The 12,035-nt window shown below is 44.7% G+C and overlaps 1 protein-coding gene across 2 annotated transcripts in view; it reads right to left on the bottom strand.

Annotated features, from left to right (window-relative positions):
- Socs5 (suppressor of cytokine signaling 5) overlaps window positions 1-11,789 on the bottom strand; it is a 40,660-nt gene extending 28,871 nt beyond the window's left edge. Inside the window, exon 1 of one of the 2 annotated variants that reach the window (XM_013118517.3) lies at window positions 11,629-11,789. The gene's annotated coding sequence lies outside the window, so the exon portion shown is untranslated. Of the gene's footprint in view, window positions 1-11,107; window positions 11,504-11,628 lie in introns of those variants that run through there. The other variant, XM_013118516.3, reaches the window with a different exon arrangement.
- Between the last annotated feature and the right edge of the window lie 246 nt (window positions 11,790-12,035).

Here is a 12,035-nt window from a genome sequence, read left to right as displayed (position 1 = left end):
CTCTCTCTCTCTCTCTCTCTCTCTCTCTCTCTCTCTCTCTCTCTCTCTCTCTCGTGTGTGCGTGCACGCACGCATGGGTGTCACGTGTGAAGTCAGATACTGATCAGGCGTTATTCTCGACAGCTCTCCATCTTTCTGCGACAGGGTCTGTTGCTGGACCCGAGGCTTGTCCTTTCATCTAGACGGGTCATCAAGGCCCTGGGACCCACCTGTGGGGCGGTAGACACATGCAGTCACACCTGGCTTTTACAAATTCGGGTCCTCATACTTGTTCAGCCAGATCTTTATACCGAGCTACCCTACACTAGCCTTCAAAATCTTATAGTGGTGGGGGGAATCAATCATTGATTGCAGGCATAGAAAAAGTGAAAACAAGAACCGAAGGGACACAGGCACCCTTTTGGGCTGACTGAAATTGTGAATTTTAAGATCTATAAGTTGTCAAAAGTACAGAAGCGGAAGCTGGGTACGCTGGCTCGGGCCTGCAATGCCAGGGTGGGAGGTGGAAGCAACATGAAAAACAAAGCCCCTTAGCGTGTGTGCACTCTACTGCATGTATGCCGTTCTTCTAGTTCTTACTGTCTTAAAGCATTGAGCAAAGCTGTGATTCCGACTTCCTACTGCCCGCCCGCCCTTTGGAACTGTCCTTTGCAAACTCTGGACTCAAGACTGACTGTGACTAACAGCATCACCGACCCTCTTCTAACCTACTGAACCACAGTTCTGAGACCCATAAAACTCTCAGGAACGTTTAAGGTTCAGTGTTAGAGAGATACATAGTGACAAGATGAAGACACAAGGAATTTAGACTGTCACAGATCATGGGTGCCGTCTAGACTATAAACATAACTGCTATTTTAGTGCTAAACTGCTCTGTTACCTTATTGTCTCTGTTCATGTTTGGTTTCTACTAAATCGCTCCTGGGAGTCCCAACTCCAAATTTTAGTTTTCATTCATTGACCTATTCTAATTTCTCACTAACCCCAATTCAAATTGCTTTAGTTTGGATTAAGCATGTCCCCAAGTCAGGAACACTGCAGGAAAACCCAGAAACTACTAACTCAAGAGTCTGAACCAACAACCAGGAAGTCAGCATGGGCCTGACTTAGGCCCTCCACACATATGGGACAGTAGTGTGGCCTGGTCTATTTGTGGACTCCGGGCAATGGGAGCAGGGCTGTCCCTGGGGCTTTGCTGGCTCTTGGGAACCTGTTCCTCAGGCTGGACTGCCTTGCACAGCCTGAATTCAGCGGGAGGTGCTTGGTCTTCTGACAGCTTGATATGCCATGCTTTGCTGAAGCCCAGGGAGGCCTGCCCCTTTCTGACTGATTACAGAAGAGGAGCAGATGGGGGTGGTGGGTAGAGGATGGAGGGGAGAGCGTGTGAGCGGTTGCAGTCAGGATAAAAAAAAAGCCCCCTGAAGGTCCAGGTGTTAAAGTCTAGGAGAAGGTCCTCAGGTCACCAAGGGCACGCTCTCATGGGGATTATAGGACTCTGGTATCTCTCTTTTTTGCTTCCTGGCAAGAAGCTGGGCGCTTTTACTCTATCACTCACTTCCAGCATGATGTGTTATGTCACAAAAGCGCCACACAATGGGGCCATCAGCACTACGATTAGTCAGGTACTGTGTGACTGTGACAGAGAGCCGCCCTCCCTCCTCCATGAACTCCTCAAGCTCCTTGCTTCTCTCCTGGTTGCTCCTTTCTGTACTGTGGCCCCTCCTTACCAGTGGCAAGTTCCTCTTTCCCACTAAACTCAGTCACCACCACATTCTCTGCACACTCCTCCTCTCAGGACCTGACGGCCTTGCTTCTAACAGATGTACTTATTCTACCTAAGCCAGGTATCTCCATCTTACTGACCAATCAACTCCTTCCCCTAGTTAGAATGCCCTCCACTGAGGGAGTGCTGCAAACGCCCTTTCACAGACTTCCTCTCAGGGCCTAAGGCACCAACTGAGCTGCAGGGTCAGGGAGGAAGCGGAAAGCATGCTGGCTCAGGGATACTCTCATAGACTTGAAAAGTTTTCAGGCCAACGTAACAAAGATCCTGAAAGGGCGCAGATTCCAGACCAGCTGTGTCCACCTTTAATCCCCAGCTCTTGGGAGGCAGAGGCAAGGGGATCTCTGTGGTTTTGAGGCAAGGGTGGACTACAGAGTGAGTTCTAGGTCAGCCAGGACTATAGAGAATAAGAGTTTTGGGTGGCAGTAACAGGTAAATATTTTTTAAATGTTTATGCTTTTGTTTTCACGATTTTTTATTCTGAATTCATTATTATTTAGAAACTATAGTTATTTGCCATATTTCATGATTTTCAACAAACCATATGCCTCACAGTTGTATGTATACACATGATCAGGCCCTTGATCTAAACCTGTATGTTAACTGGCATCTTGGTTGTGTCATGACTTATTTAACTGTGTACGTGCAAACTCTCTGAAGTTCATATATGGAACTCTACTGCCAAGCTGGCCTCTGCTCAACTTCTATCACCCTCAGAACCAACCCAAGTCCAGAGACAGGATTTCCTGCATTTCTCTGACCCCAGGTATCATTCCCATTCTACCACAAACTCTTTGATTCAGACTCTCACACAGTCTCCTTATTTAAATGACACCCACGATTGTGATCTCCCAGTGAGAAGCCAGACAGGATGTCTCACTCACTCATCTTGTCATATGAAATAATGACTTAGTGAGTAAGGTCTCCAACCTTCTTCCCTCCAGAATATTCTATGTATTATCTCTATGGACTCTTTTCTAAAATGTCAAACAGTGCTACTTTCCTAAGTACATAGCCAAATAAAAATTCAAACTACTCTAATATGGTACCTAAGACTCTTCTACATTTGTTTCCACTCTACCTTGGATATAGTCTAACTTCCTTGTTTTCTTTTAGACTCACTTTAAAACTTAGATTTTACCCTCTCCTTAAGCACACTATACCCTTTCATTTTTAATAATACAGAATAAACAGTAATCCAGCCCAGCTTATTTTATTTTTATGAGCTCCCTTATACTATTTAAAGCCATTAGCTAGCCCTGTGCAGAAACAATCAGACAATACAGCCAACTCTTAATTAGCTGTTTTCACAGCCATATTAACACTATCTATATATTAAACTAAAAAGTGGGGAAAAAAAGATGTTTCAACTATATGCTTAGTTTCTTCCTTACAGTAACTGCAAACAGTTACAATTGTGAACTTACACATGAGTGACTTTCAACCAGCACTTAATTTAACTCGGCTCACATCTGTCTCCTTTGGACCATGAGTTTTTTGTTTTGTTTTGGTTTTAGAGATGGGGTTTCTTTAAATAGCCCTGGCTGTCCTGGAACTCAATATGTAGATCAGGCTGGCCTTGAACACAAGAGATCCACCTGTCTCTGCCTCCCAAGTGCTGGGATCAAAGGCGTATGCCACCGAATGCTGTCTGGACTGTGATCTTTATTTCCCCTTCCCCAGTCTTTTCTACGTTTGTTTCTCCTGGCTGTCTTCCCTTCAAAAGATAACTGATGTTTCTGTATCCATCACTCTAATGAGCACAACACTTAGAACTTACAAAATATTGTCATATATACCTACTTGATCAGTATAAAATCATTTCCACATGTAACAGTAAGAATGTGCATATATAGAAAACCATGTATAGGGGCTGGAGAAATGGCTCAGGAGTTAGAGCATTGTTCTTCCAGAGGACCTGGGTTCAATTCCCAGCACCCACATGGCAGCTAACACCTGCCTGTAACTCCAAGACCTGGCACCCTCACACAGACACAACACCAAACATATAAAATAAAAATGAATAAATTATATTTAAAAACATGTATAGTGAGAGCCACCATGGTACTTTCTTGTATTTGATCTCTGCTCTAAGACCATTCGGAGGCTCAGTGACTCACCTAATATGCCATAATCCCTTTGTCCCCATCTCCACCTGCTCTTCTCAAACCTTCCTTTAGTCCAGGACACCTTCGGCCTACCCCAATGTGACCCTAATGTTTGCCCCTCACTACTCCAGTGACCCACATCATGGATGCCTATGTCAGTGCCTTTCCTACTAAACAACATTTTCCTTGTTAACGACCGTTCATGATTCAGAATTAAAGTCAACCAAAGAAATATTTTATGGGTGGCCAAAACCAACTTACCAATTTCAAAGGGCAAAACTACACAGCAAAACATCCCTAGTTTTTCTTGAAAAGGGTTTTTCCTTTTTAGAAGAAAATTTTAAACTTAATTTTTTTACTTTACGTGTACTTTTTTATATTTCTGTGTTTTGCCTGCATGTATCTCTGTCTGTACACTATGCGTGTCCCTAGCATTCTTGGGAGCCAGAAGAAGGCATCAGATTCCCTAGGATTGGAGTATTAAATGGTTTATGATCTGTCATGTGTGTGTGCTAGAATTCGAACCTGGATCCTTAAGCAATGGGCCATCTCTCCAATTCACTTTTCTTTGTGTTCAGTTTTTCTATGGCTATGCAGCCCCCAGGCTGGAGTCAAATTTGTGATGCTCTTGCCTCAGCCTCTGAATGTTAGGATTACAGGACTGTCCTACCTTGCTCCTGCAACCCCAGAACTCCGGAGTCTGAGGCAGGAAGATCTCGTGAGTTCAAGGTCACAGTAGGCTAGAGAGAAAGAGAATGAGACTATATAACTTAAACACAGTCTACAAATCCTCTCAAAGTATTTATATACACTTCTTAGGCAAGGAGTTAAAAGTGCTTCATAAGCCCTAAATTAAACTATTAAGAGATGTTTTTAATATCCTGAGATATGTGTAGGATTAATGATCAAAAGACTAGAGCCCTGATCCTAAATCCACCACGTAATAGCTGTCTTGGGAAAGTCACTTAATGTCCTTGAGTTGATTCATCTGTATGAACTGGATAATGCCACCTACCTTTCAGAATTGTCAGCAAATGAAGCCAAAGAACAGCTGTAAAATAACAGCTAAAAAATGGTAACCTTTTGATAACTACTGCTATGTACAATACCATTTTTTGTTTTTAGAACCATGCCCAGCAACTCTCAATTTATTCTTGAACTCCCTGGCCCAACAGCTACTATAATAGATGCCTTCAAGGAAGCCATCTATATAACTTCTGGATCCTCTTCCTGGGTCACAAGTCAAGTCCTATACATAGAATTTGAGTATTGTCCTCTAAGTGTATTATCTCTATGCTACATGAAAACTCAGGGGATGGTCCTGAAACTTCCCCTTGCTGGCTTGGCTTAACTAACTGGAACAGCTACAGATCTGGCAACATTCACTGTAGTCTTTCAAATCACTTTAAAAAAATGGGAAAAAAAAACAATGTAAAATGAAATGGGTCCTTGAACTGATCAAAATGAAGGGTAAGAGTTAGACCGAAGTCTCATGTAAACATGAGATGTTCTATTAATGTTTAGACAGCCTGTAGATCTAATACAAAAATCAGTTCCCAGGACCCCATACAGAAGTCAAAGATTCTCAAGTACACTTACCAAATGACACAGTGTTTGCATACAATCTATAGGCATCCTCTCTCATATAGCTTAGGTAGCTTTGACCTCCACACAGCTGATGATGACCTTGAACTTGTCATCTATGCTCTTACTTCTGCCAGGTTTAAAGATGAATTACTACACCCTGTTTATGTGATGCTGGGGACCCACCTCTTAGTGTGCATGCTAAGCAAGTGCTCTACAAACTGAGCTACATTCCCACTGCTCTGTAACACTAATACAGGTAAGAGCAATGTGACTCATTCTTATACTGCATTGTTAGAGAGGAGATGACAGGAAGAACAGTCTGGGCATGCTCATTATAGATATAGTTTCTCCCATAATATTTTCAATCAAAGGTTGAATCTACAGATGAAGAACCTGGCTGAGGCTTAGAAGGGCAAACTACCCTGCACAAGACATGGTGGCCAAGGAGGGCCATGTGACTGATGTTTACATAGTATCCTAAAGTACAGCAACAACGGGGCTTGGAGAATGGTGGCAACAAGCCCTGCGAGGCTGCAGCAGAGCAGTTAATAACAGGTTGTGTTGTTAGGCACTGCAGACTCTAAGGAGGTGCTGAATACCAGACAGCCTGTGGCAATCCGTCTGAGGGAGGTGTAGTCCTCTAATCTCTCTTCCTTGATACCATCTTTCCTAGATCCTCCTTTAAGGAGATAAGGGAGGCTCAGGAAGACTGGCTTGCATCACTGTTTACTAGTGTAGGTTTCTTTTATGGAGGGAAATTTCTTCTACAAAAAGACAGCTCTTTAAAACTATCCCAGTGTCGACAGTTTTTCTAAATATGCCAAAGAAGTGTATTTTAAGGTGGCATGTTTTGGTTCTCCACTGTGTTAAAAAGCGTATATGAACGTGTGGAAATGGAACAGTGTCATTATGGTCTCTTTCAAATCATTTATTTGAATTGTTCACCTACACATCAAGGCAGGCAACTAATTTTCACTTAAACTACACAAGTAAAATTTACCTATTATTTTTGGCTATTAACATGAGCCAAAAATCTAGCCCAATTGCCCTTCAAGATTATGTCTACTCTAACCAGATTCAAAGGCCCGTTTTCTCCTTAAAATAAGACAGCCAATGCAGATGATGAATTTATCATGTTTTATACTGTTCCTCCCACTGTCTAACATCCACACTGAGGCTAAGAAAGCATTATGTTCTACTCAGCCCATGTACCCTGAGTGACAGATCACTCTCAATGTCACACAATTTTTAGTATTTGCTAACATATATACACCCTCCAATCTAACAGGGAAAAAAACTGACCTAATGCCTATTATACCTTAATGATAATATTTTTGATGACTTCTAAAATCATATTTAACTAAATAATGTATTCACATTATTCAATAGGTGCAAAGAAAAACCTGTTTTGTTTCTACAGGTTCCCAAAATATACATGAATCCAACAAGTGTCCTCTAACAGTATTATAAAGGATTACAATATATACCATTATTATACAAGATTAGGTGTTGATCAATTTTCAAACATTAAAATTTTATAGAAGTGAGAGACAACTACAGCCCTAGAAACTTTTGATGGTTCCAGATGACTCTCAGGTAACTTCAGTGATTCTGGGCCTGCTAACAACAGACAATAATTGTCACCAACTGGGACATGTTAAACCACATGTCATAATACTAGCTGGGCCTGAGATATAGCAAATTAAAAGAACTTTACATCTTAAAGTTGGAATTACACAAACACATCACTAAACCCTGGAGTTCAATGTGTAAAGCTATAAAAAACAATCAACTGCTAAGACCAGAGAGAAGGCTCAGCAGTTAACTGTGCCTGTGGTGCCAAGCCTGAGGACTTGAGTGTGACTCCCAGGACCTACACAGCACAAGGTGAGAAGTGAGTCCCACAAGCTGTCCTCTCATTACGTGCCTGCCATGGCACGCACATCCTCATATACATAAACACGGCAAATAAGAACGCTGACAAGAAATTAACTTAACAGAAAACAGAATTCCGTGATTTTTTTTCTCATGGTTCCAATAGCAGAAACTAGTGTCGATCAATAATGGACCTTATAAACTTGACTGCCTAGTCTAAACGCACTTAAAAAGTTCTAGAACGCAGTCTTTTCTTCAGAGTACCTGCAAAGCAGCATCAACACCTTTTCACTCTAGAGTAGTGGAGCTGGAATGTTGGCTTCTCTGAGACGCTGGAGAAGGGGAATTTTCCTCCCAGACCCGATGTCTGGTATTGGAGTCTATTTTTTTTTTAATGCAATAGGTGAGCAAGAGGAATGGTGTACAAATGTGTAACTTGCACGTGTGGGTGGCTCACAGAGGCTAGAACTGAGGGTGTAACTGACTGGTGGAGAGCTGGTCTGGCTGCTTGAGGCTCTGGACTCCCAGTCAGCACTGGGGATTGGAGGTTAGCAGGCAGCTTACAATTTTGAAAGACAGAAAGGGACAGGGCTTGAGGAACTAAGGGTGAGGGTAACAGAGTTTGGAGGGTGAATGGAGGAAATGCACTTCAGAACAAAGATTGTCTCATACAAAGTATCTCAGTAAGAGCCTCAAAAGACCATGTGACATCCTCCGAGTATGTGACACCCTGTGGCCATCTGGAAGGAGGTGGATAGATAGACCATCCATTTTCTCCTAGATCCAGCTATGACAGATAAAGTAGCCTTAAGGAAGAAGCTGTTTAACTGCTTATTTCACTAACAGATTTTCTTTACAGAGAGACACATCTCTCCAGCATGCAAGGACAGCTTTTCAGGGCTACTCTCTGTGCCCTGCCACTCACAAAAGCCATCTGGAAACATGTCAAAAGAGCACACTTTGGGGGTAGCACTATTTAAACATTCCCCACCATTCAGAGAAATGTAACATTAACTCTAACTTGATATGCAGATCCAATTGAAAGTCCAGGGTAAGCAGAGACAGAACAAAAACCATAAGTATGCCATTTCCACTAAATCTTCATTAAGGCAAATAATTGTGTATTTATCTAGGGTTTTTTTTTTAAACCTGGAAGAATGTATTAACAGCAAGGGGGAGGGCATACATCCTAATTAAACTAATGAAACACAGAAAATAATGTCTAATACTACTGTGCCCTTTCTATGTGCTAGGCACAATTAATCCTCACCAATATGCCATAAAGAAGGTACTTCCTTTTTCTTTCAGATAGGATTTTACCATGTAGCTCTGGCTGTCCTTGAATTGTGCTCATGTAGCCCTGGCTGTCCCTTAACTGGCATCTACCCTGCCCCCACCTCCTAAAGGCTGTGATTATTGATTATTGCACCACACCCAACTAGGACAGCTTCGAATTAAGTGGCTGAAATACAACTCCTGTCTCTGTTACAACTATGGCATAAATTGTATTTTCACAGTTATGTAATTCTACTTCCTTTTAAAGGAATTAAAATCCATGTTAACATACGAAAACCCCCACGCTTAGAAATTTTCAGACAATTCACTTAAAAATACAAAACCCCCTTTGAATTCTAAAAGCCTCAATTAATTTTAGCACAGAGCTAGAACACTAGTTTAGCCTAAGATGCTCATTTAATATTTTAGTCCAGATGACAGTTTTGTCTCTGCAATAAGAGGAAACTATTAGCATTCTCACTAATAATGCGGCACTTTGTTTCCAACTTTTAAATGAAGGCTTATGCAGTTTTGCACCATTTCATGTATGAAGCACTCAAAGTTCTCTGCCGTTACAAAGAAACGGCATTACAAATAAGCGAAAAATCATTGATAGCTGGCACTAGCAGGCTTAGAAATGAACAGTATGCAGGTGATAAAGTAGGAAAATAACTGAACACACTCCAGAGTCAGGCCCACTAATCCTGACTCCGATAGCAACTAGCAATTTAGTCCCTTCAAAAGCTCTGGGCCTTGGTTTCCTAATCTACAAAATAATCATCTCCACCTTCTACTCTTCCAGCTCTAAGAGAAATGACTCATCGGCATCTCTTCTCCAAGCCTCTCATTCTCATTTTGTGTAAGTTATCACCATTACTTCACAGCCAGTAAATTGTTTTGCTTTAGGCCCACAATCATAGGAAACAGTCCACTCCAAACAAGGTGAAAAGGGAAAGCCAGCCTCACTACCGGTTTGCCATTCTCGGGGTGAATGATGTAGAAGCCATTATAATGTCAAAAGGTGTTAGGTTTCAATATTTTAAGCTGCTGTTTTGTATGCCAGTACATTCTCCCTAAGGACAAATAGTAAAATTCAAGGACAATAAGGAGAAAAATATATAATTAGTCATTACTTATTCAAGCACTTAGAAGGCCAATTAAAAACATTAGCGCCTTTTTGCAGAAATGCCTGAGTTAGCCGGCAAGATATGCTCCAGAATTTTTCCCCTAAATTTTAAGTACTTCCTAAATCAAACGAGTTTTCATTTTGTAAACCGTAGAGAACTCAACAAATGTATGAAATGAGTGATACAGAATATGACTTTAAAAAAAAGATAAAAGGCTGGCTGTGCAATTCTGAGCTTACTCCTTTCGATGGAAAGGAAAAAGCTAATATCCCTGCAGGACAGCCACAAAGGTGAACTCTGGACAACAGCCATTGCCTCATGCTTCATGTCTCGCTTCCGTTTCTAAGCCAGTCTCAAAAACGGACTACGAATACGTGAAAATATATTATGATTAAAGTATGCATCTGACTAAGATGCCCGACTGTTACAACACTCTGATTTTAGCACTGCTTTCTGATACCAGCATCCTTCTTATTTCAATACTTACTTAAAGAAAAAAAAACATTCTTAAACTTCTATAGAGCAGGTAGTTCAATTTTACACTACCTTGTAAAGAAGCAGTAAAAAGCAAGCATGACTTATTAGTCTTCTAGGATAAATGTCAAAAATCGTTAATAGTACAGTCCAGCCTAATGTTAACTTTGAAAGAAGCTAGCCTCCAGTGCGGATGGGGAAGCTGCTACCAGCATTTAAAGGTGTAGTTTTAAGAATATCCAGGAAAACTGCTAAGTGCCAAAACCTATCAAATATATACACACAATTTAAAATAAAGGATCACCGACCAAGTCCAGCAGCAAGCCACCTTTGCTTGGAACGCCAAAATGTCAAAATCTCGTGACTGATATCCCAAGCATTCAAAGTTGAGACCCAAACCAAGATGTACTTACGCTGTTTCTTTAGCATCCTTCTATCAATGCAACTCCCTCCCTACAAAGTCACTCCGCTTCAGCCACTCGGATGCCCAAACCCCAGCACCATTTATTGAGAGCCCAAGGACTTGAAGCGGGGTCTTCCTTGTGGCCACCTCCGCATCCTGTACTAACCACCCCAGGTTAACCCCCCGGAGATGCTCCCGTCTGTCCCCGCATCCACGCTCCCGGGCTCCTTCTTTCATCTCCCGGTACACCTTTCACCGTCGACCTTGAGGACCCTCAGGTCGGAGCTCTGGAGCTCCAGGTGAACTGCCTGGTACCCTCTCCTGACAGCGGGTGCCCGGCCACCCCCTCCACCCAGTCCCGACCCACCGAAGAGACCCCGAGGACGAATGCCCTCCAACCAGTCCCAGAGACCCCTTCATTCCCCTTAGGCGCCCTGATTTCAACCGAAAAGCAATCCCCTCCTCCGAAACGTACCGAGAGCCTACTGCGCGCAAGCTCCCACTACGCGCGGTACGGTGCGCAGGGGCTCAATGCCCCGGCTTGTCTTCCTCTTCCCGGCCGCTCCATCCCGGCCCTGGGCCGTGCCGCCCGCGCCGAGGTGCGGAGGCGCCCGCCCGAGGAAGGGACCCGGGCAAGGAGAGGCGACCGCGGGGGACACTCGGCGGCAGGGGCACGCGGGGCGGCCTCATCCAGGGCACCTGCGGCCAGGCCAGGCAGGACGGGCCGGGGCAGCGCAGTCAGCGACAGAGCGAGCCGGAGCCGCTCGCACTCCCGTCCTCGGCTCCTGTCTGCTCGGCCGGCCGGCGCAGCCTCGCTTCCTCCGGACGGAGCCCGGGGACCCCAGCTCGGCCGGATGCCCCCGCCAGCCCCCACCCCTTCCCGGCCCCTCGTCACCCTCTCCCCTCCCCCCGCCCCCCAATCCCCCACCGGAATGGAAAATACCTCCCGGGGCGGGGGGGGGAGGCGGGGCCACGCCTCTCTGAAGGGCAGCCTACCGTGACCAATGGCAGGCGGGGCTCTGGAGGGGCGGGACTCCCGTCGGCCAATCCAGAGGCGGGTAGGTGAAGGCCCGAGGAGGGAGGCTGGGAGCTAGAGTCGGGAGGCCGGCGAGTCAAGGAGGTCCGGCCGCGCGGGTGCGTGCCGTGCGCGGCTGCCATTTTGGAGTCGGGCAGCTGCGACAGCGGCCGGGTTCGTCCGAAGAGGGCGGAGCCAGTCAGGTGGGAGAGAGGCGGTCACGTGGGCGCGGTGGGCGGGGCGAAGCGGGCTAGGGCTTGCGGGGAGGGGGCGAGGCCGTCGAGCCTGGGAGGCTGGGGTGAGGGGGTCACGTGGCCGCGTTAAGGGTTCGCTGCGGGGCGCGAAGGGTGGAGGGGGTTCAGTCTGCGGTGCGGGTGGGAAGGAGCTT

The sequence above is a fragment of the Mesocricetus auratus genome, unplaced genomic scaffold, assembly GCF_017639785.1.
Source record: "Mesocricetus auratus isolate SY011 unplaced genomic scaffold, BCM_Maur_2.0 Super-Scaffold_100676, whole genome shotgun sequence".
Taxonomy (NCBI): Eukaryota; Metazoa; Chordata; class Mammalia; order Rodentia; family Cricetidae; genus Mesocricetus; species Mesocricetus auratus.
The sequence above is the reverse complement of the archived record's forward strand: the minus strand, read 5'-3'. Positions and strand labels throughout refer to the sequence as shown.